Genomic DNA, 23,766 nt, shown 5'->3' with positions numbered 1-23,766 from the left:
TTTTGTCCATCACTAGATGGAGAAAAGTATTCATTAATGTCTCCTTTAAAAACTGCATTTTTTCAACTTAAAAATTTTGATATTTATTATTTTTAAATAAAAAAGGAAGAAAAGCAATTCAGCATCAGGCTCACGAATTATGTGGAGCAAATAGAGAATATTTTGGGTATCCGTCTTGGTAATAGCAGAAGCTGGTTCGGGTGTAGATTACATTTCCTTTCTTTACAATGAATACAGCCTTCATCCTGCTGATTTTGTCTTTGATTTCAATATAGCAGAGTTCGGGTACTGCTTAGAATATATCCCTCAGTTGATACACTAAGGTTAGTGCATAAAATATCAAATGAGGGAATAAATAGTAGCAAAGCTCACTAAGGTCTTTATAACGTGCCCAAAAGATGACATAGAAAGCTGCTATCAAGCCAGCTAAGCCTTGGAATGTGATGTGAAGAGAGGTATTGCACAGTCTCCATCCTTGGAGATTTTCAAGACTCAATTGGAAAGAGCCCTGGACAACTCAGTCTGATCTCTGAGCTATCCCTGCTTTGGGCAGGAGTCCCTTTTAGACCAGAACTATCTCATGCTCCAGGATTCTCTGCTCGCAATTTAGAAATTACAACAAGGAGGAAGGTTGGAGAACAGAGAGAAGGTGGGAGGAGGCTGAGGGGGTTTGAAAGGAAGCATCAGGCCTGCTATCTCCTCCCCATTTCTGGTCACACTGGTTACAGAAAAATCTGGAAGAAAAATTGTCATGAGTAAACTGGATGTTGAAATGTTTTCCGTGAGGAATAAGCACTAGTGTTCAGAAAAAGCACTTTGAGTCAGGAGACTATCAGATCATGGATCTATGCTGATTTAGATTAGATGTTGTTTTGTGAAGGCAGTAGTGAAAAGAAGCAAGGGATGGCAGGGCAAATTCAGTAATTAAGAGTAAATTAAATTCACTGGGACAAATAAGGGAGATCCAAGATGTGTCAAAGAGAGGAATACAAAAGGATCATGGAATCTGTGGTTCAGTTAATAATGGGCTTTTAAAGGGACAGAGGAGCTTTAAGGTTTCTGAAATGCAAATTAGATCCAAGAATGACAATACAAAGGAGTGGCTAAACAGAGGAAGACCCACTGTGTACCTCTCAGGCTACCACCTCAGAGGACACAAGCATGCAAAGGACCAAGAGAAGAAACAGTCAACACCTGCAAACATCTGCTTTAGTTCATAGACTAACAGTAACCAGGTCCTGCTGTGTCCTGAAACCTTCTAGATACTGGGAACTTGTAGCTGTCCTTGATTATAGCCCACTACTTGCTATCTTAAGACGTAATTTGGAAGCAAAGGGATTCCTCTTAGATTTTCTCAGTACGTGCAATACATATTTTTAAGAGACATTAAAAATTATGACAAAAGTTATGTTTATATTTCCATCCTGTGTCATACAAAAGCTCTCACTCAAGAAAATTTATTCTTGCACCCTTGAAAGTCTGCAAGGGTTAGTGTTTTCTCAGCTGCTGTTCACCAACAGGGAATGCTTTGAAAATGATAATTGGAGAGTTTCAAGGTTGACTACCACCTGACTTCACTGATTTCTATGAATTCCTCACCAGAGGAAGTGTTCCTCAAAGTCTGTAAGGGCGGCAGAAACCAACCTCAGCACAAAGAGCCAATCTCTAGTTGTTTTATAGCACAACAGCAGAGGGGAAAAGATGATGGTGAAAAATATCTGAAGATTACAGTCACACATAAAGCTTTTAAAACACACCATGAAAATGAAGCACTGTGTTCTTTGACTTACGAAGAGTTGTTCATCTTCTTAAACTTAAAAACATGTACATCTTAGGAACTGGATCAGGTCAAATTTTTCTGCATAGGCCATTGATACAACTAAATATTTAAACCCCTCTCTATCAAGGGCATGATTAAAGAGATGGAAAAGTAAATCAAGTTGAAATATATCTGGGCTATGGAGTAATCTCTGTGTTGTTTTTAAGTAATCTGAGAGATACTTTGTAAGAAATCATTTGCTTTGTGATCATTGGGATGCACAGAAGTTAGTGACCTGACTGTTTTAGAGAATGAAAGACCCAAGCTGTAATCTTCAAGTTGTTCACAAGGTATCTGCCTGAGCAACTTACACTGAAATGTGTCAAAAATAAAAATAAACATTTGAAACAGCCAAAAGAAATAGCAAGATGGAGAATTTCACTCAGTTGGCACTTACCATAGGAAGAAATATTCTGTAGTATTAAAGCATACCAAGAAATACTTTATTGGTCCATTAATGCACATAATGGGAACACTGCCAAGCACAGAGATGATGCAGAGATGAAGGAATTTCTTTCACTGATGGATGAAACAGTCCCTTTGTATGTAATCTCTGCAGTCTTCTCTGATATTTCTGTGTGAAAGCAGGAGACAAAAATCAATAACTTTTGTTGCCTTGGCTTTCAGGAGGATGTGGTGATGTCAACTTCTCCAAGACATGCAAAGTCATCTTCACACATGTTCTGATGCATTGCTTTCCTCTGTGTAGGGCAAGCGTTGCCTAAGAAATTTCTGTAATAGAATAAAATAAAATAAAAAAAGTGCAGTGGTAATCACAAATACACATATTAAAAAAAGTAAATAACACATGAAGCTATCTTTGTCACTCTGCTTATGAGGTAAGAGATTTTCAATAAGTATTATTGAAATACACATGAAAAGATACTTCATAGCAGCTGGTCACAAGCATACCTTATTTATTTTTATCTCCCAACCACAGATATTTAGAAACTCCATGGATCACTCTAAGGGTCTGCAAACACTAATCAAAGCAGATATATTATTGGTAGTCTTCATTCATTATACTAGGGTCAATGCCTTCAGTGGAAACTTTTAGAAATCAAAAACAGTGGAAAACACAATGAAACACAATATAACACAACGAAATGTAACGGAACACGTTCTTCATTAATCCACCCCAAACACGTTAGCATGAGTGATTAGACAATATGCAGGGTCTTGCTGACTTGTCTCTGTTAGAAAGAGAAACTCACGATGTAGTCAAGTATTGCTTGCATGCAATCCTTCTTTTTAGGGAATGTATAAAAATGTTTGTTTCTTTCATCACATGAAAATTAAATAAAAGGAAATTTCTTTTTCTACTTTTACTCCAAGCTGGCTCAGTTTTCTGTCTCCCTCCCAACACTGTCATACCAATGCATCTTCAATTTCCTGCTTGTTTTTTCTGGCTTTTCCTGCTAGTAGTTTTTCTTTTGTTTGTTTCTTCCCGACAGATAAAATTCAAAAGCAAAGCTGCTGCATTGCAGCCCCAGAAACCCATGGATCCTATGGCTAAGCTTCTGTTCATCCTACTCTAAAGCTCAGTACATGTTCCTGTGGTTTCACCTATCCTAATCTGTACTGGGCTAAAACGCTTTTTACAGTGGTTAGCACATCCATTAACCTCTCAGTTATTCAAGGTCTTTCTTTGCCTATCAGCAGCTATTCCTGCTAGTAGCCATCAGCCTTTCTTAGCCTGACAGGGTCATATAGAAGCTGCAATGTTCAGAGGGCTGGTGACCAGGAATTTCTGACAGTGGGTTGAACACAGAAATACCCTGTGGCAGAAATCCTAGAGTGCTTTCAGGAGAACTGAAAACTTTTAAAAAAATATCTATTCAGTGTTGTGTTGCAGTTTCAAGAGTGGCAACTGATAGCCTAAAGTGAAGAAGATTACTTGATTTTGACCTGTTCTGCTTCTTGGATGATGTGGAAGTTTCTTAAAGAGGGAAATTTGAAATCTTCAGTACCACCATATTAGGCAGACTTCATACAGCAGCATCTTTTGTAGAAAGTCTTTGGGAGTCAGGATTGCTTGACATTAGAAATTCCCACCCTACTCAGCTTTTGATTTTTTTTCCTTGTTATTCCCAATGAAGTATGGGCAATCTAAAGGTTTCTTACTGAGGACATCTCTTTCTGCATCTCAGCTGGAAAAAGACAGAATGGTTGGTCCTGCTCTTTGTGTGCATCTCATTGTATCTGGGCCAGAAGCAAAGAAAAAACTGAGGGGGAAGGTCACCTGAAGCTAATGGGTATAGCAAAAAGGGGCTTGCTCAAGCACCTCTAGCAGAGCTGGTACTGCTGTGTTCCCCATTTGACAGAAACCATTAAGAACCCGTGGATGACAGTAAGCAATCACAACCTCCTCCCTAATTTTTCAGATGTGCAAAGAATAATGCACAGAGAAGTAAGGAATACAACAATCTTAGAGAAATAAAACATATCAAGAGGAGAAAGTGGAGCTACATTTTTGTTACTGCACCTGCCTGCTCAATCTTCTTCCAGTTTTATTTTCAGCTGCTGAAGCTGGGAGCTGAAGTACAACTTTTGATGTTCAGAAGCACAAGACTGAATGTCAGGGAGCAAAGCGATACTTCTTTGAAAGAAAAAAAAAACAACAAACCAAAACAAAACCATAAATCAATATAAAAGTAACATGCATTTGTCTGGTACTTTTCCTGGAGGCACTTCTGAGAAGAAGAAATATTCAGAAACTGCAGACAGCACAGCAGTGGTTGGGAGAAACCTAGAAAGCTGATCTGAAAATCTGAAGAAAATTACTGTTTCAGATCCCTTATCTGTTTAGTATCCTGTGACTATCTTCTTACTGTACAGGAGCCAAAGGATCAAGTAATTTTTAAGTCTGTGGTGAGAAATGTAGAGCTCAGAAATCTGTTTCATATCTGGAAGTTAAGTATATGTTAGACTAAGGCTGTGCCTTTGCCCTGGCAGACACAACACCAGGTGCCAGATATAAACCTACTTTCTGATTTTTCACCCTCTCCTTGAAATGATGTGTTTTCACCAATAATCCATCTAGACTCAGACAAGAAATCCAGAGCATTTTATACATGTTTGCAAACCTTGACCAGAAGCATGGACTCTAAGTTGTTTCTAGGAGTGTGATCAGAGCATTGCCACCATGGCACTGCACTGACCTTATTGGCCACTTCATTTCCAGAGGGCCAGGCCAGCATGGAGAAAATCCAGTAGGTCAGAAAATTCCCTTTATCTTCCAAGTTTCCAAAGTTTTATTATTCCAAAGTCTTATTTTACCAGACTTTCAGGTAAGAAAACTAAGGCAGGTGGAAGAGACATGTTCAATGCCATTTGACAGGAAGCATTTACTGAAGATGTTGCTGAATAGCTTGCAGGGTGTAGCAGTTCAATTTACCAAGATCTCTTCAGCCAAAAAGTTCTCTGTATGAAACCTATTCACATGGAAGACTAAACCAATGCCAATGTGGAATATTGTGGGGAAAACTTTATCACCAGAGTAGGGATGGCGGGCAATGAACTGTGCAGAGCTGTACAGCTGTGCCAGCAAAACAGAGTGATCACTCGGTGACCTACATAAACTGGGGAGGAACAGACATGGTGGTTTCTTGAGAATAACCTTTCTTAAACGTCAGTCCATTTATTCTCTGATCAGTTGTCCATGGAGACTGAGTAAGAGAAGGCTTAGCTTTATCCTTTGTAGAAGGAGAAATTATAAATAGAAGCAGATTATTCAGAAAATAGTCATCTTTATTAGTAAGACTTGTAGAAGTGCAGTAGTCCACCCCATCCAAAATACGCTGCTAAATTTAGAAACCTGAAAATTTAGAAACAGCCAAAACTACTGCTTAATAATATAAGGCATCACTTGATTTCATCTGGGAGGAAAGAAAGAGGAAGGAAGAGAATATAACAGATGGGAAACATGATCTGTAGTCAAATAGTTCAAAGACAGCTGTTTCTTGCTGGAAAAGGAAATGATAATTTAATTTTACATCCAAGCCACAGTAAGTTTATAATAAGGTAAACTGGAGTTTGATTACTTGATGCCCACCATAATTTGGCTTGGTATTTCAGAAGAAAAATGTCCTCTTTTACTATTTTGTTAGTATCTTGCGGTTTCTTTATAACTGCTTCTCCAAGGGCTGAGCACACTAGTTTAGTAAATAACTATTGACTTGTTCTTTTCAAATAAATGTGTTATATATAGACTTGGGGGACACAGATATATAAACAATGCAGAACAACCCTGTTAAACTTTAAATCTAAGTAACCATGCTGAATCCAAATAATGAAGAAAGACTTGGAGACAAGTCAACATAAAACACATGACAAAAGTGAGCATGTTGAGAAACTTAAGAAATTTAGGTGTAAACATGCTTTCCAGCATTTGTAGGGATCCAGGATATCCACCTTATCAGAAAGATCAAATGTGTTCTGAGGTTTGTGCAAAAAAAACCAAAACAAGAAACAAATGATATTTTATGTAATAACAGGCTTTTTTACTCGGAGGTGTGAGCTCTTGGGAACAGATTTCCTTCGTGCACTTCAGGTAGCATTTTGACTGCTGCATGAGAACAGTGTTTGATGAGGAACAGTAGGTTTTAGGTTTCTGAAGGTTTTTTTGGTTTTCTTGCATTGCACAATACAAAGAAGGTAGGTCTAAAAATTTGCCTCCTCATTTTTCTACTCCTTCTGTCATAACACTCTAGCACTTCAGTTTCAGGGACTTTGAAATCTTTAAAGTCTCTGGGTCTGGAGCCTGCCACATACAAAAGGCATGAGCTTTCCTCTACCTCAGAGGTGGCAGCTGCCAGGAAAAGGCTAATAGCTTTCTGTAAGAAAAGGAAAGCCTCTGATGTTTTCTCGTCTAAGAAACTATAACTGAAGCTACACCTGGCAAAGTAAGCATGAGATTGTGTCGTCTTTTTCTTTTCCCTGTTTTTTTTGGAAGAAAAACCCACAGTTTGCCAGGATCTGACTTTCCTTTGGTTGCTTATGTTGCTGAGGATGAGGATCTTTCCCTATCCCCAGTGCCTGTCTTTCTTTATTCCAGACATGACTGTCTCAACAGCAGAACCAGTAGGAGGGAATGTGTACTTGTGATTCAGCCCCTGCAAATCACAGTGCAGCCTAAACTGCCAATTTGTGTGATTTTGCACGAAAATGCACTGAGAGTGATGAGATGGGCACACACTCTACCTGTGGACCCTCACTGAAGGGTGATTCCTTGCAGTTGGAGGAAGCAACTTCTAGCACCACACCAAGTGTTGGCTCGATGAATGCGTGAGTCCATAGCTGTTCTCTTCCTTTAATTTAAGTAAACTGGCATAATTTTTCTATGCAAATTAAAATCTAAATCCATTAAAATCTAATCACGGGGATGCTGGAACTAGTTCCCAGCAGAGTGGCTGTCACTTTTGACATTTGCTGGTACAAAGCAGAAAAAATGGGACAAAGCAACTGTGTGACACATCTCACTTGTGTCATTCATCTGATTCATCTGCTTTCTTCTCCCTTGTGTCCTTTCAGTGTCAAGCAATGTAAGAAATTTTTTTACTGCTCTCATAGTATGTTATGACCCTTTTTCTTCTTTGGCAGACTGTTTGAACAGTAGAAGACTGCAGAATCTAGTCTGTGTTCCTCTGACGTGAGGTGAGGTTTCATCCAGTCTCATCTGAAGCTCAGCCCTCTTTGTCCCACAGCTTTCTGAGGAAAAGAGCTTTCTTTTAGTTTGCTAGCATGAATGATTGCAAAACAATGTATCTAGCCCTATGAACTCAAAATTGAAAGACTCTTACAGATTTTATTCTATAGTTGCAATAATAGTGATGCCATACCGCTATTACTGCACATCTCAATATATTAATATATCAAGGCCTTTCTCCAGGGTGTGTTATAAAACCACTCAAAGATATTACAGTAATAGTTGTCTGCTGATTCTTAATTGCTGAGGGTAAACGTTTCTCTTCAGGAAAGGACTTTAAACCAAAACATTTTTGTTTCCTCCAGGCATCTTGCTACACCTAAGAGCTATTCACAGTCTAGGAATGTTCTTTTTTTGGAAACAAAAAAACCACTATCTTTGGGCTACATACCTGCAGAAATTTCCTCTCCTACTAAAAACACCTGTGCTTCCCTTCCTTAATTTCACTTACTCCCTCCAGCTGAGACTGCTCCCCATGTTTAGTCATTCAACAACTGGAATTAGCTCTCGTAAGGATAGAGTTTCTTTTCCTGGTTTGTTTTTGTTTCATTTTGGTTCAGTCAGACTTGTGAGCAGTGTATAGGTAAAAAAACATGTTTTCTGTAATTTGTCAAAAGTCAGAGGATGTAATTTGGCCAGTAATAGGACATCTTCATCTCTTATATTAAAAAAAAATATTCTTTTAATACATAACATTAAAAAAGGGGCAATCTTTAAATTATTACTACGCGAATGTTTATTTCTCTCTGAGATGAAAAATATGTTTCTAGAAAACCAAATTCAAGTTTCAAGTTTTGCAGACTGGTGCCTCTGTGTCTATAAAGGGAATGTGTTTCCTCTGCAAATTGGTATTTATTTATTCAAAATGATGTCTAAACTGATTCTGTGAGCCATTTGCAGGAGTTTTCAGGCTTCCTTGACTTTAACTGTATGCTTTTCCCTGATTATTTAAATCCCTGATGATAGAAAGTAGTAATAACACTGCAGTAGACTATGTAAAATAATAACAAGAAAGACTGAGACAATCTGTCCAATCAGAAGAGGAGATATTATAAACAGTATTGATATACAAAATTTTCTTCTTTTTTTGATAACTTTTTATGTATTCAGTATAAGTCTCAGAGGAACTGTTGCAGACATCAAGCACACAAGTACCTTTTACGGAAAGTCATGCATGGTTTTTCAATTTTTTTTTCCCAAAAAACCTACAATAGGTACCATGCTGTGCCCTTGCTTCTTACAGTAAACAAATGTATTGCATTTCAGTCTAGAGAGAAGCTGAGGGATGTCTTGTCTCCCAGAACACATCAAATCCATTAATTACTTTTATCATTTTGCTTACTCTTGACTATGTTGCTATTGCTTTCTCATTTAATTTTCAATATTTTGTCCATAGCTGATTTTATGGGTTCACTTCCACCAGTAGTCACCAATATTAACTTCTATTACTTCAGCAAAGAGGTTTGTGTTTTTCCTACCCAGAGGTATTATTCGTTTGCTGCTCTTACACATTCACTTCTTTAGTCTTGCAGTTCATGAACATAGCTTCCATTGCTTTCTGAAGTTTTCTTTCCCTTATCAACTTTTATTCTATTTCTTTTCCCACTTCCTTACCAGATTTTTCTTTTTTTATTATCTTACTACTTGTTCTGTATCCTTTTCTGTATACTCTAGCTTTGTGGCCATCTTTGTAGTAAAGCTCAGGTATTTGCAGCTCTAATTTGGTTATGTTCCACATCTTCTGTCTGCATACTTCATCTCGTAGTCCCACTTTATCTGCCTTTTACTGAAACTTCATATCAAGTTTTTTTAGCTTTAGTTTCTGCCTCCAGTGCATCAAATTTATGCCTTGAATTAATTGAGGTTGTGTAGGTGGTTTTGATTAGGTTAATGGTTTTTTCTTCCTTTTTGGTTTGGTGGGTTTTGGGTGAGATTTTTGACTGTTTTGGGGATTTGTGGTTTTATTTATTTGGAGGATTTTTTTGTTGGATTGATTGTTTTACCAGCCTTTCAAATTTTGCTTTCTGCTTCTCCTGTAAGTAATTTTTTTAATAGGTAGGCTGGTGTAGTTGATAGTTCATAGGAAGCAATGTTAATCCATTAGAATAAAGGTCACATAGAGCAGATGTCTGTTACAGTCCTTAATTTCAAGTAATTTTCAAACTAGGAGCTGCAAATAAAACAGAAGAAAAGTTTGTGAAGGAAACTGTGGAGCAAAGCCAAGCCCACCATCATAGAAACACTGCTACAGGAATATCAACAGAGACCATTGGCAGAGGTTTAGAATGGCATTTCTCTTGTCAGCAAAAAGGAAAATAATGTGTTCTGATTTTTGAAAATTTTCTAAAACTTAATGAGTGAATAATAAATTGAGGAATTCTGAGTAGTGGCTGCCTCTCCCCAAGCATACTGCAACAAACTGAGAGCTTTACAGACCAAGGACATTTTAAAGGCTGGTAATGCTGGAGATGGGGCATCCAGAAAGGAAACACAAGAATCATCATGAGCAGACACAGAAACCAAGACTCCTTGAACTGTGAAGCTTGACTGAGCAACAGATGTAGTTTTATCTCAGATGCTGAACTGCCTGCTGTTTGTTTACCCTACTCTGCTCTAGGAACCTGCACTTTGTGCTTATTTTCTTTAAATAAACGGGATTACACCAAATGATATACCTGGCTTCTATTTTTCATCTTAAGAACAACTTTGGCAGGATGTATTGGCTAACTGCTTCAGTAAAGTGGGTAATAGTATGAATTTGTAGTGTAAATTTAGAGGAAGTGACAAAGTAGATTTGAAAGATAGAATGCAATAGATGACACTTGTAAATCAGTGCTCTACATTGACGTGGTTTTAAAAACTAGCCTGTCTCCAGTTAGCTATTTAATAGTTCTCATCAATATAGATTTAATTAAAAAAATGTCTGGAGCCCCACTTGGCATCTGCCTTCCTGTCCTAAAGAAACAGTAAATAGGAAGAAGAGCACTGTTCAAGTATAATAAAGGGGGCAATTTTTAAATTAGCATATAAAAAAATATTCATGGGGCTTTGAACTAATGTGATTTAAAGTTGCCTAACATACTGTCACATTTTCTTGTATTTTCACATGTCCAAATATTTAATACATCATCATGAAGAATTTTACAAGGAAAGCAGTCAAATGTAAACTCATTAGTGTTGCAGCAAGCTGACTTACATTTTGTAAAGCAAAATCATATTTGTGTGCTCGCAGAAAGAAAATTATTCTACTTTGTCCTTAAGCACTAAAGGGTGGTAGAGTCTTAATAACAGTAACTAACTTGACTTTAGAAGGTGTCTTCTCCTGCTGACATTGGTCAGGTAATGCATATCATTGCTGTTCTGTCACAGTGAGTTCTGACTGAAAATTGGAATATTTGTTCAGAAGTTGAGGCATTTTGAACAGAAGAAAAGGCCCTTCATATCAGTTTAATTCAAGTGTTGCACTTCAGTGAATCATAAAAGTTTTGTTCTTTTGTGAAATACTGTATTTTTTGAAGAGGTATTTTGAATGGTCAGATTTCCAAGACTGAATGGCTCAATTCAATCAAATTGTCATTTTTATAAAACATAGTTTCATCACAAAATTATGTATTCTCACACAATAATGTATAATAATCTAAGCAACAATATTTTCCAGTTAGCAAAAAAAAAAGTGACATTATGATAATTTAAAGACTCTTATTAGCAATTCATTTAGTAGCAGACACACCCATAGACACCTCTCCCTTCCACTTGATTTCATACTTACCCCTTTGAATTGTGAACAATTGCTGAATATGTCAAATAATTATTTACCCTTTCCATTTGGGAAAAAATGTGCTCCTTGTGATTGCTCACAAGTGAATTGTCCAGCTCCACTCTCACTGATTTTTAAGATCTATAGCTATGAATGTAGATAGGCAAAAATACTAGCTTTGTGATTTATTATGGAGTCAAGTAAGAAGCTATGAAAATATTCAAAATATTCACTGCAAAGAAAACAGGACCTTTCAGATCATTAATATTAAATGGCAGCTTTATCTGAGCGAGGATGAAGGAAGAGTGAACAAATCTTTCAGGCCTTGTTTTTTTATGATAAAAGTAATAGCAAAAATATCAAGATAAGCAGATAATATTTCCCCCTACCGACTATTATTTGTTGGTTTTATTTTCTCAAATTAACAAAAAAATCTAATATACATAACCTTACAGATCCTTTCATTTTAAGCAGAAAAATAATTCCTTTTCTTTAAAATCCCAGATTTTCTGTGCTTTGCAATATTGTGCTAAACACTAACTGCCAGAAGCAATTAGCAACAATTGAAGTTGCTTCATTCTGATAAGAAATGAATGCATTGCCATCTACACATCTCATTAAAAAACTAATCTGAAAAGCCACTGTTGAAAGTATTTTGCAGCATTTTATCAGCTACCTTTTGTTGTTTTGTTGCGCCTTTTGTTGACCTGCCAGGCTTGAGAGGTGGGCTCATGAGACCTCATGATGTTCAACAAGGCCGAGTGGAAGGTCTGCACTGGGGTTGGGGCAATCCCAAGCACAAATACAGGCTGGGAGGTGAATGGATATGGCCACAATGACGGTCAGGGGGCTGGAGCACCTCTCTTATGAAGAAAAACTGAGAGCTGGGGTTGTTCAGCCAGGAGAACAGAATGCTCCACAGAGACCTTAGAGCAGCCTTGCAGTACCTTAAGGAAGCCTACAGGAAAGCTCAAGAGGGAGAGTTTTATAAGGGCATGCAGTGATAGGACAAGGGTGAATGGCTTGGAACTGAAAGACAGTAGACTTAGGTTAGATAGTAGGAAGAAATGCTTTATCGTTAGAGTGGTGAGGCACCGAACCAGGTTGCCCAAAGAAGTTGTGAATGCCTCATCCCTGGAAATGTTCGAGGCCAGGTTGGATTAGATTTTGAGCAACCTGGTCTAGAGAAAGGTGTCCGTGCCCATGGCAGTGAGGTTGGTACTAGAAGATCTTTAAGGTCCCTTCCAATCCAAACTACTTAATGATTCTTTCTGTGATTCTGCCTTTACACTCTGATCAAGAAACCTTCAGTGACCTGGTCTCAGACTACTGAAAATTCCCCCTTGAAGTTTCTTCTCTCTTTTTTTAGGAAATGTTAAGATGTCTTTTTTCCCCCATACTGTTTGCTCTTTGGCATGTGAGCTGAGCCTCTGAACTTTCTGTCCATGGCCTGTGAAAGTCAGTGCCTTTTTAAGACTTCAGTTTGGAGACATGAAATAAAGCAAGACTGTGGACTCTGTCATAGCTGTATTGGTTACAGTTTCTAATATTTTGGCTAATAAAAGTAATTTCATAACATCAAACAATACCCATTGCTGATAAATGCTTTTTGATGCCTCATGTCCCTAACATCATATATAAAGACCAAATTTCTCCCGATATAAGGAATTTTGCTCTTACTGTTTGTTTATTTTTGGGGTTTTTCCCAAGCTTTTCAGAGTCTCTTTCTATTATGGCCAGCTCATATATTTTAGCCTGTGAAAAGAGTAAAGTCATACTATTTTTAACCTGTTATAAAAAGTTACAAATTTATTTTCACAGATTTGGAGCTTTTCATATACTTGTATTAGAGACATAACTGGTTAAAGCATATGTTTTTACATAGCAAACAGTTATAGTTTAATAATAGATTCAGCAGATGCTGAATAACCATCTTCAAAACAGAAGTGTGTTTTAAGACACTGTAAGTGTCAGGTGAAGGTCAGATGTTTACTGTGAGAATAAAACACAGGAAAAAATATTGTTCAAGCCAGGAAGGAAGGGATGCTCCTTCTGTTTTTTTGTCATAGGAGGAGTTGTAAAGACCTCAAAAAACCAATCTGTACTCACAAATAAAAAACACTTCAATTAAGTAATTTTACTGTTGAAAGTGCTTGTTGCTGTTTTCTGCTTACTACCTCCAGAATTTTTACATGACCGCAGCTTCAGAGGTGAGTGCTTATGCTGGGTAGTTCTAAGATGCTGGCTTCCCTTCTAGACTGAGAGCATCAGCCAGCTCCACATGTTGTTTCATAGTACCTGCTGTCATTCTTAGCAGTGTTGCTAAAACATCCCTTTGTCCTTGCACAGCTATGCTGAGTGCTACTCACCCCACAGTTTAGGGGCCCAGTCCCTCTTTTTCTGCTGGGGATATTATTCTCTAGATTTGCCTTCCTATTCCTGATAATCGTTGACAGGCTTGTCAGATGCTGGTGACAACATGTGCCTCACTGCAAGGAAGAGACATCACAAATCCTTGCCTTCATGGTTTGTAACTGCCCCAAAGATGGTGACAACGTGGAGATGGGGAATTAGGTATATCTGTGATGACATGTCTGGGTGAGAGACAGTAAATTTTGTGGCTCTTGCAAAAATAAGGTAGCTGTGCCTCTATTTTGTTACAAAATTTATGTAACTTGGACTCAGTCTTAAAGGTACTTTTCTAAGCACAAGATGGGTCTTAGTATATTTTCAAAGATTTCTTGACTATTTTGTATTGTCAACTTTTTTAATAAAAAATCAAACACACAATTTTCAGTTATTCTTGACCAGTTGTTCCAGGCTATTAAACAAATTGCCATTTCTTTTTCTTATCCTACAGCTTGAGATTTTAGCATATTCTGTGGCCTATTTCTTGGATTAAATATATAACCTCAAATGGTGAGAAAAAATAAATTTCTCAGGAAATCTTAAGATATGCTCTACACTTACCCAGAATCACAACAATATTTCTTCCTTACTGATGACAAGTCTCATCAATCTTTAGCAGATAGACAAATGAAAATATAAGTTGTGATCCATGCATAGTATTATAGCCACAGTTTACTGGTAAAAAATTGTTTAAGTTCATCTAACTTCAAGTTTGTGACTTCTTCACTAATAGAAGCTTTCTCTCTCTACTCCCTCTGTGATGCTGGCAAGCCCAAAGGCTAGGTTCTAGCATTTGGGTTTGTTTCTCTTACTGCTTTTGAAAGGAGAGTGATAAAGAATATCTGTGTGCCATTGTGGTCACAAATATGGCCAAAACCCAAGAGATTTGTACAGAAAAGACAGCACCAGGTTCAGCCAGTTTCTTTCTATATTAAGAATCCTCTTCTTCGTGCTCAGGAGTTGCAGATAGGCTTGACCTCCCACGTGTATATGTCACCTCTCATACATTTTAAAATTAAATATAATCTTGCATACACTTATCAAAACCATTAATGACTACTGTGCCATCATCAAGGTTTGCATTTCCCAGCAGACACTGAACTGAAGGATCTTCAGCACATCTAAAAGTTAATAATTTCTTTTGCAAAAGGTGTTAGTGTTCCTCTGTTCCACCCTTCTCTCTCTTTGTCTCTCTTGGTGTTTATTTCCCCTCTCTTTTACACCTGCCCTCCAGCTGCAACTGGTGTATCCTGGGGTCTGATTTCATTTTGTAATGATTATTGAAGAGCCTCTGTGATCCCTAATCTCTGATTCTGCAGACAAAGTTTTCTTTGTCATGTTGTTTATTTGCCCACTCCTCTGAAATCCTAAGGAGTAAAAGATGTGGAATAATGGCTCATTCAGAAATAAACTGTTCATGTTCCTACTTCACACACTGTTACCAAAATATCATCTATTTTAATAACAACACAAGTAATTCCAGTAGATATTACTGTATCCAAAGTGCCTTTAGTAATGGACCTAATATACTATTTATTGCCCTTTAACTTAGTACTTGTGTTTGAATGACAATAGTCCCACTGTGAAGCAATTGGGATAAGTTGTCCTACTGTGCTATTATGTTTTAATGTCTCTTACCACACACTTTTATACTCCTGCAAACATTTTCACTGTGATATAAAATGTACCTCATATCAGATTTCTCTCTTCTTTATAGTTTAAAAAAAAAACCAACAGAAATGCCCAACTAGATTTGGAGGTTTTGTTTTTTGGTTCTTTGTTGGTTTTTTGGGTTTATTTTTTATAAATATATATCTATAATGTGAAGATACATATATTTATATTTTTATTTTTATGTATGTATAAAATGAACTTGATTTTATTTTCTCCGCTGAATTCAATGAAGCTGGTTTGGTTAAATGACAGAAGCAAGCTGTATGTGTATCTGCTCTGTGTGAACTGCAAAATATCCTATTGGGACTAATAGAAGATTAAGAATTAGAGGTTTTTAATGGCAACTGTTTTGGAGAAAGCTGTTAGATATGTTTCTAAGGAAAAAATAATCTGTCCCTTCTGAGACCCAGTTAAGGAAAGGGTGACACTGTTGGTTTTACTGGGTATCTGTCAGAGCTGAGTAAGACCATCTTTGGGTTTTGTGAGAAAAAAATATTTGGATAGAAATTCACATCATTCTTCATGAGAACTGTTTTAAAATTATGTGTGAATTACAACTTTCAAACTAGAACAAGTGTTTTCAAGCTTTTCTTCCTCCTTTTGTTCCAGACAACTGTGTTGCTGATATGCTCTTCTGCTAACACTAACACTGACACTAAACTGGGCCTCAAAAAGGCAGCTTGGTACAGCAGAAAGTAAGAACAGCAAACCAAAGGTTTTTGCAGCACTGCAGATGACAAGGCCATACCTCAAATAACATAGGACATTCATGCACAAAATGTTTACAAAGGTCTATTTTTCATTAGAGATTGCAATGTCAAGACGCATAATTATATAACATGATTTTTTAAAAAGCTGAACTATTTTCTTTGCATGTTGTTAAAGCATTGAATTATAAGCTTTATATGGAAAATAACAGAATGGACAAATAAACAGTTAGTAGGGGTTTTTTAATTGGTGATATATTTACTAAAACATAAAATCAATTATATCTTTATTATTTTATTTCTACATGTACATTATGGTGCTAACGCATAATTAAACTATAGAGTGGTTGTTGCTTTTCGCATTGTGAAGTAGTAAAAAAACCCCCAACATTAGAAATAGATTCCTGCTTGACAGATGCTGTATCACTCACAGCTCAAAGTGTCAAACTTACACATCAGGTTCAAAATGTATGCAAAAATGAATATTTGAACTTGTGCTCTGATTGAAATAAAATAGAACAGAAAATCACCCCTTTCCCATGGAGTATGGGAAGAAAATAATTTGGTAGAAATAATGAGAATGTTGTTTAGTATATATTACCTTTTTTTATTATCATTATTAAATAGAAAAATCTTTCATATTACAATCAGAGTTAAGACACCCATTTGTTTCTTGTGAATTATGTATGTCTAGTAGATTATTTAAAATGAAATGTGGTAACAGAGTGAAAGATGCACCTCTGAGCTCCTTGATCAGATTGATACTTGGAAGACTTGCAAAAAAAGCAAGGTTTGTAACCTTTTCTGCACATATTATCATGCTTTTTGCACTAACAAGTGACAGCCTTATGTTACTGCTTTCTACAAGCAAGAACTGGAAAAACTATCAGATAAGTAAAATATAAAATGTGAAATGCAGAATCAGTGTTTGATGAGGAGGATAGGAGAACAAGCAAGATTTCAATAACCACTAAAATCCAAAGCCTAGGTGGTCAGACCATTGTTTACTCTAAATAATATTTTGCATGAGTAATTGTTCCTCTAACTCGAATTGAAAAAATTGTGCCTTATCTTCATTCAAATTACAATATATAGACTCTTAATATGACCCAAAGTAAAACAAAATCTGGCTCATGCCCTTTGGAAATGTTTAGTAGTAAAAAAAAGAAATAATCTGAAATGTTTTAACTAGTTTAGATATTTTAGGAGGAATTAACAGGTTGAGTAAATTAGAGCAATCCCTGGAGGGTTCCTCAGGTGGGTAAGTAGGAGGAAAAGTTGACATTAATTGTTGTTTTAATGGGGATTTTATAGAAGAAGAAAAAGTTACTTAAATCCAAACACATTTCTGTCAGAACAAGGGATGGATCTGATCACAAAATACAAATGTTGTGGACCTCCATCCCAAAGTCTGATGCTGGCGTGAGGGATTTTGAGCTAACAAAAACTGTGGAGCAAGCAGCACCCATCTGAGGAAAATACCCATGATATAAAAGGCTAAATGAGGATCAATACCATTAACAGATCACTTTCCTCAGAGCTGTTTCCAGACTGAATATTTGAAGCAGATTAATAGACAGGCCTAGATTGTTTCAGTAAGCAATTTGGATGGAGTTTGATTCACCTTGAAGAGAAAGACAAAAGACCTGACACAATTCACAGACTGTGATCCAGATTCTGTTCAACACAGAAACTTAAAAGAATAGGAGGTGCAAGTAAGAGAGAGGTCTCAAGCAGGGAACAAACAAGTAATGTGAAGGCTATGACATTTTATTTTCCTGCTAAACTCCTTTAGAAAAACTGTCCATTTGGTTCTTGCAAACAAGGATTCCAGCTGTGTATAGTAACTTGGTATGTGCTCAAAATTTTACATGAATGGAATACACAACCGACAATCTGACCTGTGTTATTTTCTAGTCATTCAAGTTCTGGCTGCAGGCTGGCTGAAGGCAAAGGTTTTAACTAGAAATAGCCTGAAAACCTGGGAGAAAGCTTCCAGAAATTGTCTTCTGAAAATACAACCCTTTTTTTGCAGTCCTTTGCGTCACTCCTATCAATTTTTTATTTTTCTTTCCTCTGAGATTTAATTCTTCTTTTAATTGCTGTTTCTAACCCTGCTCATAAGTGGAAGCTAAATGTTTTTATCTCAATTTAGCTAGTATTTAATAGATGTGCGAAAACACAGACATTTAAATATACATGAGCTCTTTACAGGTCTCTATTTAAAGTATTTAAAATTTGGTGACAAGTACTTAATGATTTTTAGAGACAATAACCTTGATTATGCGTTACAGTAAATAATAGTTCTTTTGCAAATAACCATCTTTTCTCTTTTATGTACTATTTTAGTTATGCAGTTTAAAGGTAATGCGCTAAAATTGCAGTTTACAGAATGAACTGTAAATGTCTGTTAAAATCCAGTTTAAAATTTTATGTAACTGCAGCTTATTAAAATTGAAAGAAATTTAGCATTTAGTGTATGGTCCTTACTTTTGCCTTAATTTATTATCCTGGCCCTCTTATAGATCACTTCAAGCTGAATATCATACAGGAGATTGCTGCTAATATTGGCTTAACTTGTTGGGTGGTGGCACATACTGTCCCTTCCTCACAATAGGTTTATTCATCTATAAGGTGGTTTCCGTCTTATTTAATTAGGGAGACCTTATATTTATAGACTTCTGTACTTAGCATTCTCTTTGACTACTACCAAGTGCTAAATTCTTCTGTTCTAACTGAAACATGTCAGGTGAGCCAGAACAGCAGGGGCTGTCCAGTAAGGCAGTAGATAACTTGAGTAGGATAACAGGAGCTGAGTAAGTACTGAAATGTTCCTAGGAGAGATAAAGCATATACCATCCTAAGAAAGAAAGAAACTTCTGAAAGATATCTGACATTGTTAACCAGAAAAAAAAAAAAAAAAAAGCTTTTGGAACAGATGTCAAATATTCAAGACCAAGCATCTTGAGCAATTTCCAATTTGAGATCGAATTACAACAGAAATCAAGGGCCCCAACAGGAGAAAAGGATTCTCAGAAAGACTTTTTTAGTGCATAAGAAAGAAATGCATATTTGGCAAGCTAAGGAAGGCACAACAGGCCATATGTTTTGAGAGGAGAGAACAAGAAATGTTAATGTACTGAATAAGTAAGTCTTACAACTCCCATGAGCATACAGAAGTGGAATAAGATCAAACACTCAAAGAAAAGCCTAAATAATGAACTGAGTTTTGCTCAGAATAAACAGGATGAAAAATTGTGCGGGATGAGGAAAAAAAGTGAGATTTAAGCAGTGTCTGGAGTTTAGACAGACTATATTTGGAAGAAGAAAAATCATCTTCTAGAACAACCAGTAAAGAATGACTGCATCTAAAACTAAGTTAGTGATGAAGTTTTGGACAACAAGACTTTCACCATTGTGAAGTTTATCCAAAGAATTATGCGTGAGAAAGGGAACATCAGCTTAAATACTAGTAAAATCTTTATCACTTGCAAAGTAAGCCCTGGTACACAATCTTGTGTGCTAGAAGCAGCAAAGGCTTTGGAACAAAGTTATTTGTAGTAGAATAGGGAATGTTTGAAGAACAGAGCAAGAGATAATTCCTAGTGTGTGAAGGAAGGTTAAAAAAAGCAACCCAACCTGTATCAAATCAGGTTTTTTTCATAAAATAGGAGTAATGAGCTTCTGAACAACTATTTTTGTTATCTGGAAGTAGTATCAGTAGAAAACTAAGGCTTTTGGATGTGAAACTTAAGTGCTTACTAAATGGGACATAATAAATGTTGTTATGACAGGTAAAAGACCACATTCAATTATTAAGAGATTAAATGGTTTTCAGAAGAATAAGATCATAGGTATTTTACCGCAGGTCCAGAGTGTCCAAGGTCGGTGGTTTTAGTGCTGTAGAAAATGACAGGAGAATGCTTTAAAAACTAGGAGAAAATCAGATTCTTATTTGGCATTTCTGAATTTCAGGGCAACATCCTTTAAATTTGACCTGTCACCAGCTGAAATGTGGTTTGACAGAAAACTTAGAGCCGGACACCTTCATTGTATAACCTCTTCTTTTAACTCAGAGGTAAGTTAGAAAAAGACAAATATAAAACAAAAAGTGTACTTGGGGAATAGAAACTATCATACAGCCTGTACATCTGTGAGACAACATACATGATGGACAAACATGAGCAAACAGCAAATGTGATCTTCAGTAAAACTGTTCCAATGAGGTTGTTATAGAACATAGAGGAGCAGTTGGAGATAATTCCTCTTCAGAAAGAAACTGAAGGAATAAGAGGTGAATTCTAAAACTATAAGTATAGAAACAGAAGCAGCTATGAAGAAGTTGGCAAAACAAAACATAGTATTGCAGTAGTTGAAGAGGGGAAGAGTTCCAGGGATTCCTTCAGGAGACCAGAGGAAGGATACAAAAGGTATTCTTACAACAGATGGTTGTCAAAGAATCCCAGCCATATAAGCAGCAAGAAGAGTCAGTTAATGCAGGATTTGTCTTGTATGCAACTTTGAACATGTCCCTAGAGAAGAAGAAAGGAATACTGATATTTGGGGCAACCTGCAACCACACAGCCAAGTGTCAGGTTTTTAAGCGCATTCGTGGCTGAGCCAACAGAAAATGAAAGGGTGCTGTGGAGACTCCATGGCTAGAAATCTTAAGGAGAGGTTATGCAAACACCTGTCAGGAATGAGGTTGACATAGTAGGTGTCACTGGAAGGTGTCGCCACCCATGTCAGGGAGGTTGGAACTAGAAGATCTTTAAAGTCCCTTCTAACCCAAACCATTCTATGATTCTACAATAAGTGTATGAAGGCATGGAGATATTTTTTCATAAACTTTAATCTTGCACATTCTCTCCAGGAGTAGTTTGAAATGTTAGAATGACTAGGATCCTGCTATTCCTTCGAAATTAGAATGTTACAGAAGCCTTTTCAAAGTAGCAAGGGTACTCAAAAAACATCAGTGTTCATTAAATGTTATCAGGTATTTTATTCAGGTGGCACAGTGCAAAAAAGTCTTACTGTGCACAACTCTATATATACTCAAAGGAGAGAATTCATACCCTACTAGCTCACACTCCAGGGAAGAAAGACAAAAGATAAAGAAGAAAACGTGTTTTTATTCCTGTTTTACAGAAGGGGCACAGAGAGGTAAATCACTTATTGTGGTCATACAAAAAGTGTATAACAACATAAAGTCATGTAAGGAATAATTCAATACCTTCTGTTATAACATCCCTTCTTTCTTTATGAGTGTTGCATGACTCTGTGACCTAATAAATTATGATGCATTTTCCAAGGTCTCCATCATTATATGTTGTCTTTCCCACACATCTTTTGTTTAGCAGCTTGATTTGGTGTTTGTCACCAACCTGCAGTCAGTTAAAATGGGCTGCAGATCCAGATGACCTAAAACTAAGCCCACTAGAGGCCATTTGATCTTCCTCCACACTTTGGGAATGGGACTAGACTGGTCAAAAGAAATGGATAATTCAGCATTCAGTTAGTTGTTGTCATTATATGTGCCTGCATATGTTACACTTGGTTGACAGACTGCAAGCCACATTAAGAATTAGCAATGAGAAGAGCAAGACAGGAGCTGAGAATTTTCCTTTTTGAGTGATGTTACTTCTGACGTTTTCAAAAGCTGAATCTTGAATAGTGAGATGATGGATAGTGAATCACTTAGAAACAAATCTTGTTTAGGTCTTTATCTTGTATAATAGGATCTCATTTAACAGAGCTCCTTGTTAACTTTTTAAGGAATTTCAAGATGGGGCTGAAAACAGCTTTGCATACTACTGGAAGGTGAGATGATGCATAGAGTTGTCTCTCAAGCAGGTGTATTTATTCCATTGATTCTTTCAAAAGCATTCTGTGGATTTTATGGCTTTTATTTTTCTCTCTTCATTTCCTTCAATCTATAATTAATCTTGGGGAATGTTTGCCATGCATCATTGTCATTTGGTACTCCGTGAGGCTGCTTTGGAAGCCTGTCTCTTGTAGACACAAAGGAAGGATATTTTTCAACATAAAGTCAGTACAAGAAATATCAGGAAAACCATTCATGACTCTTTGTGGAAACTGTCTGCGACCTCACAGATTAAAGGCAAGAAATGAGATAGAGGAAAAAGTACACATACACATTGAGAGAGAGAAATAGGAACAGGAGATGGGAAAAGTATTTCTTTAAGTAAAATAACCCTGTCCTCCTCTATATTTTGTTGTATTTGAACATGTACATGTATAAACATCTTTAAACATACAGCTTATTAAAGTGAGAGATGAAAGTGATTGATTTTGGTTTTCAGATATATTACTAGGTAAATTTTGCAGCAAATGAAGTTAAAAATTTTATTGGATATATGCTGTCAGAGTGGTTGGACTCTAACGGTGGGAAAAAAATTTCATTACAGATGGGTTTCTGTGGCTGGGTTTTGGTAGCAGGAGGGGATACAGGGGTGGCTTCTGTTGGAAGCTGCTAGAAGCTTCCCCTGTCCCACGGAGCCAATGCCAGCCACCTCCAGGACAGATTTCCTTCCGCTGGCCAAGGCCAAGCCAATTAGGAGTGATAGTAACACCTCTGCGATAACATATTTAAGAACAGAAGATTGTTGCGCAAGAGAAATTCCAGCCAGGGAAGAGTGGAGGGAGAACATGGGAATAACAAGGTAGACACCAAGGTCAGTGCAGAAGGAGGGGTAGGAGGTTCTCCAGGCTCTGAGGCCCCTGCAGCCCGTGGTGCAGACCGTGGTGGAGCAGCTGTGCCCCTGCAGCCCATGGAGGACCATCGGGGTGCAGAGACCCACCTGCAGCCCATGGAGGAGCCCATGATGGAGCAGGTGGATGCATGAAGGAGGCTGTGACCCCATGGGAGGCCCAGGATGGAGCGGGGTCCTACCAGAGACCTGCGGCCTGTGGAGAGGGAAGCCCACACTGGAGCAGGTCTTTCCCGGATAAGACTTATGGCCCATGCAAGGGACCCACATCAGTACAGCTCATTCGTGGAGAACTGCACCCCATGGAGGAGTGACCCATGGGACAGCAGTTTGGGAAGAACTGCTGCCCGAGGGATGGACTGATGCTGGAGAGGTCTATCAAGGACTGTCTCCCGTGGGAGGGACCCTACAGGAGCAGGGAAGGATTCCTCTCCCTGAGCAGTGGCAGAAAAAACAACTGACCACAGCCCCCATTCCCTGTCCCCCTGCACCACTGGGGGGGGAGGAGGGAGAACATGGGAGGAAGGAGGGGTTGGGGGAAAGTGTTTTTAAGACTGTTTTATTTCTCACTCTTTGGCTCTTATCCTGTTAGTGATAATTTAAGTACTATCCCCACTTTGAGTCTGTTTTACCTGTGAAGGTAATCAGTCACTGATCTCTCCCAGCTCTTATCTCTACTCATGAATCCTTAGCTGGTTTTTTTACTCTCTCCTCTGTCCAGTTGCAGAGGGAGAGTGAGAGAGCGGCTTTAGTGGGTACCTGGCACCTGGCCAGGGTCAACCCACTACAACAGATAACTGAGAAATTTAAGGAATCAGAAAGCTCATTAAAAAGAAACCTTGCTCTTTCCAAGTTTAGGAATTAGATTAAGACTTTAAGGTATTACTACTGTAATAAGGAATCAATTAATGAAGATTTATGTCACAACATTGTTGGACAGCAAGTTGCAATGAAGTGACATT

This window comes from Manacus vitellinus, unplaced genomic scaffold (genome assembly GCF_001715985.3).
Source record: "Manacus vitellinus isolate BGI_N305 unplaced genomic scaffold, ASM171598v3 scaffold_3_pilon, whole genome shotgun sequence".
In the NCBI taxonomy this organism is placed as follows: Eukaryota; Metazoa; Chordata; class Aves; order Passeriformes; family Pipridae; genus Manacus; species Manacus vitellinus.
This window is presented reverse-complemented; position numbering follows the sequence as displayed.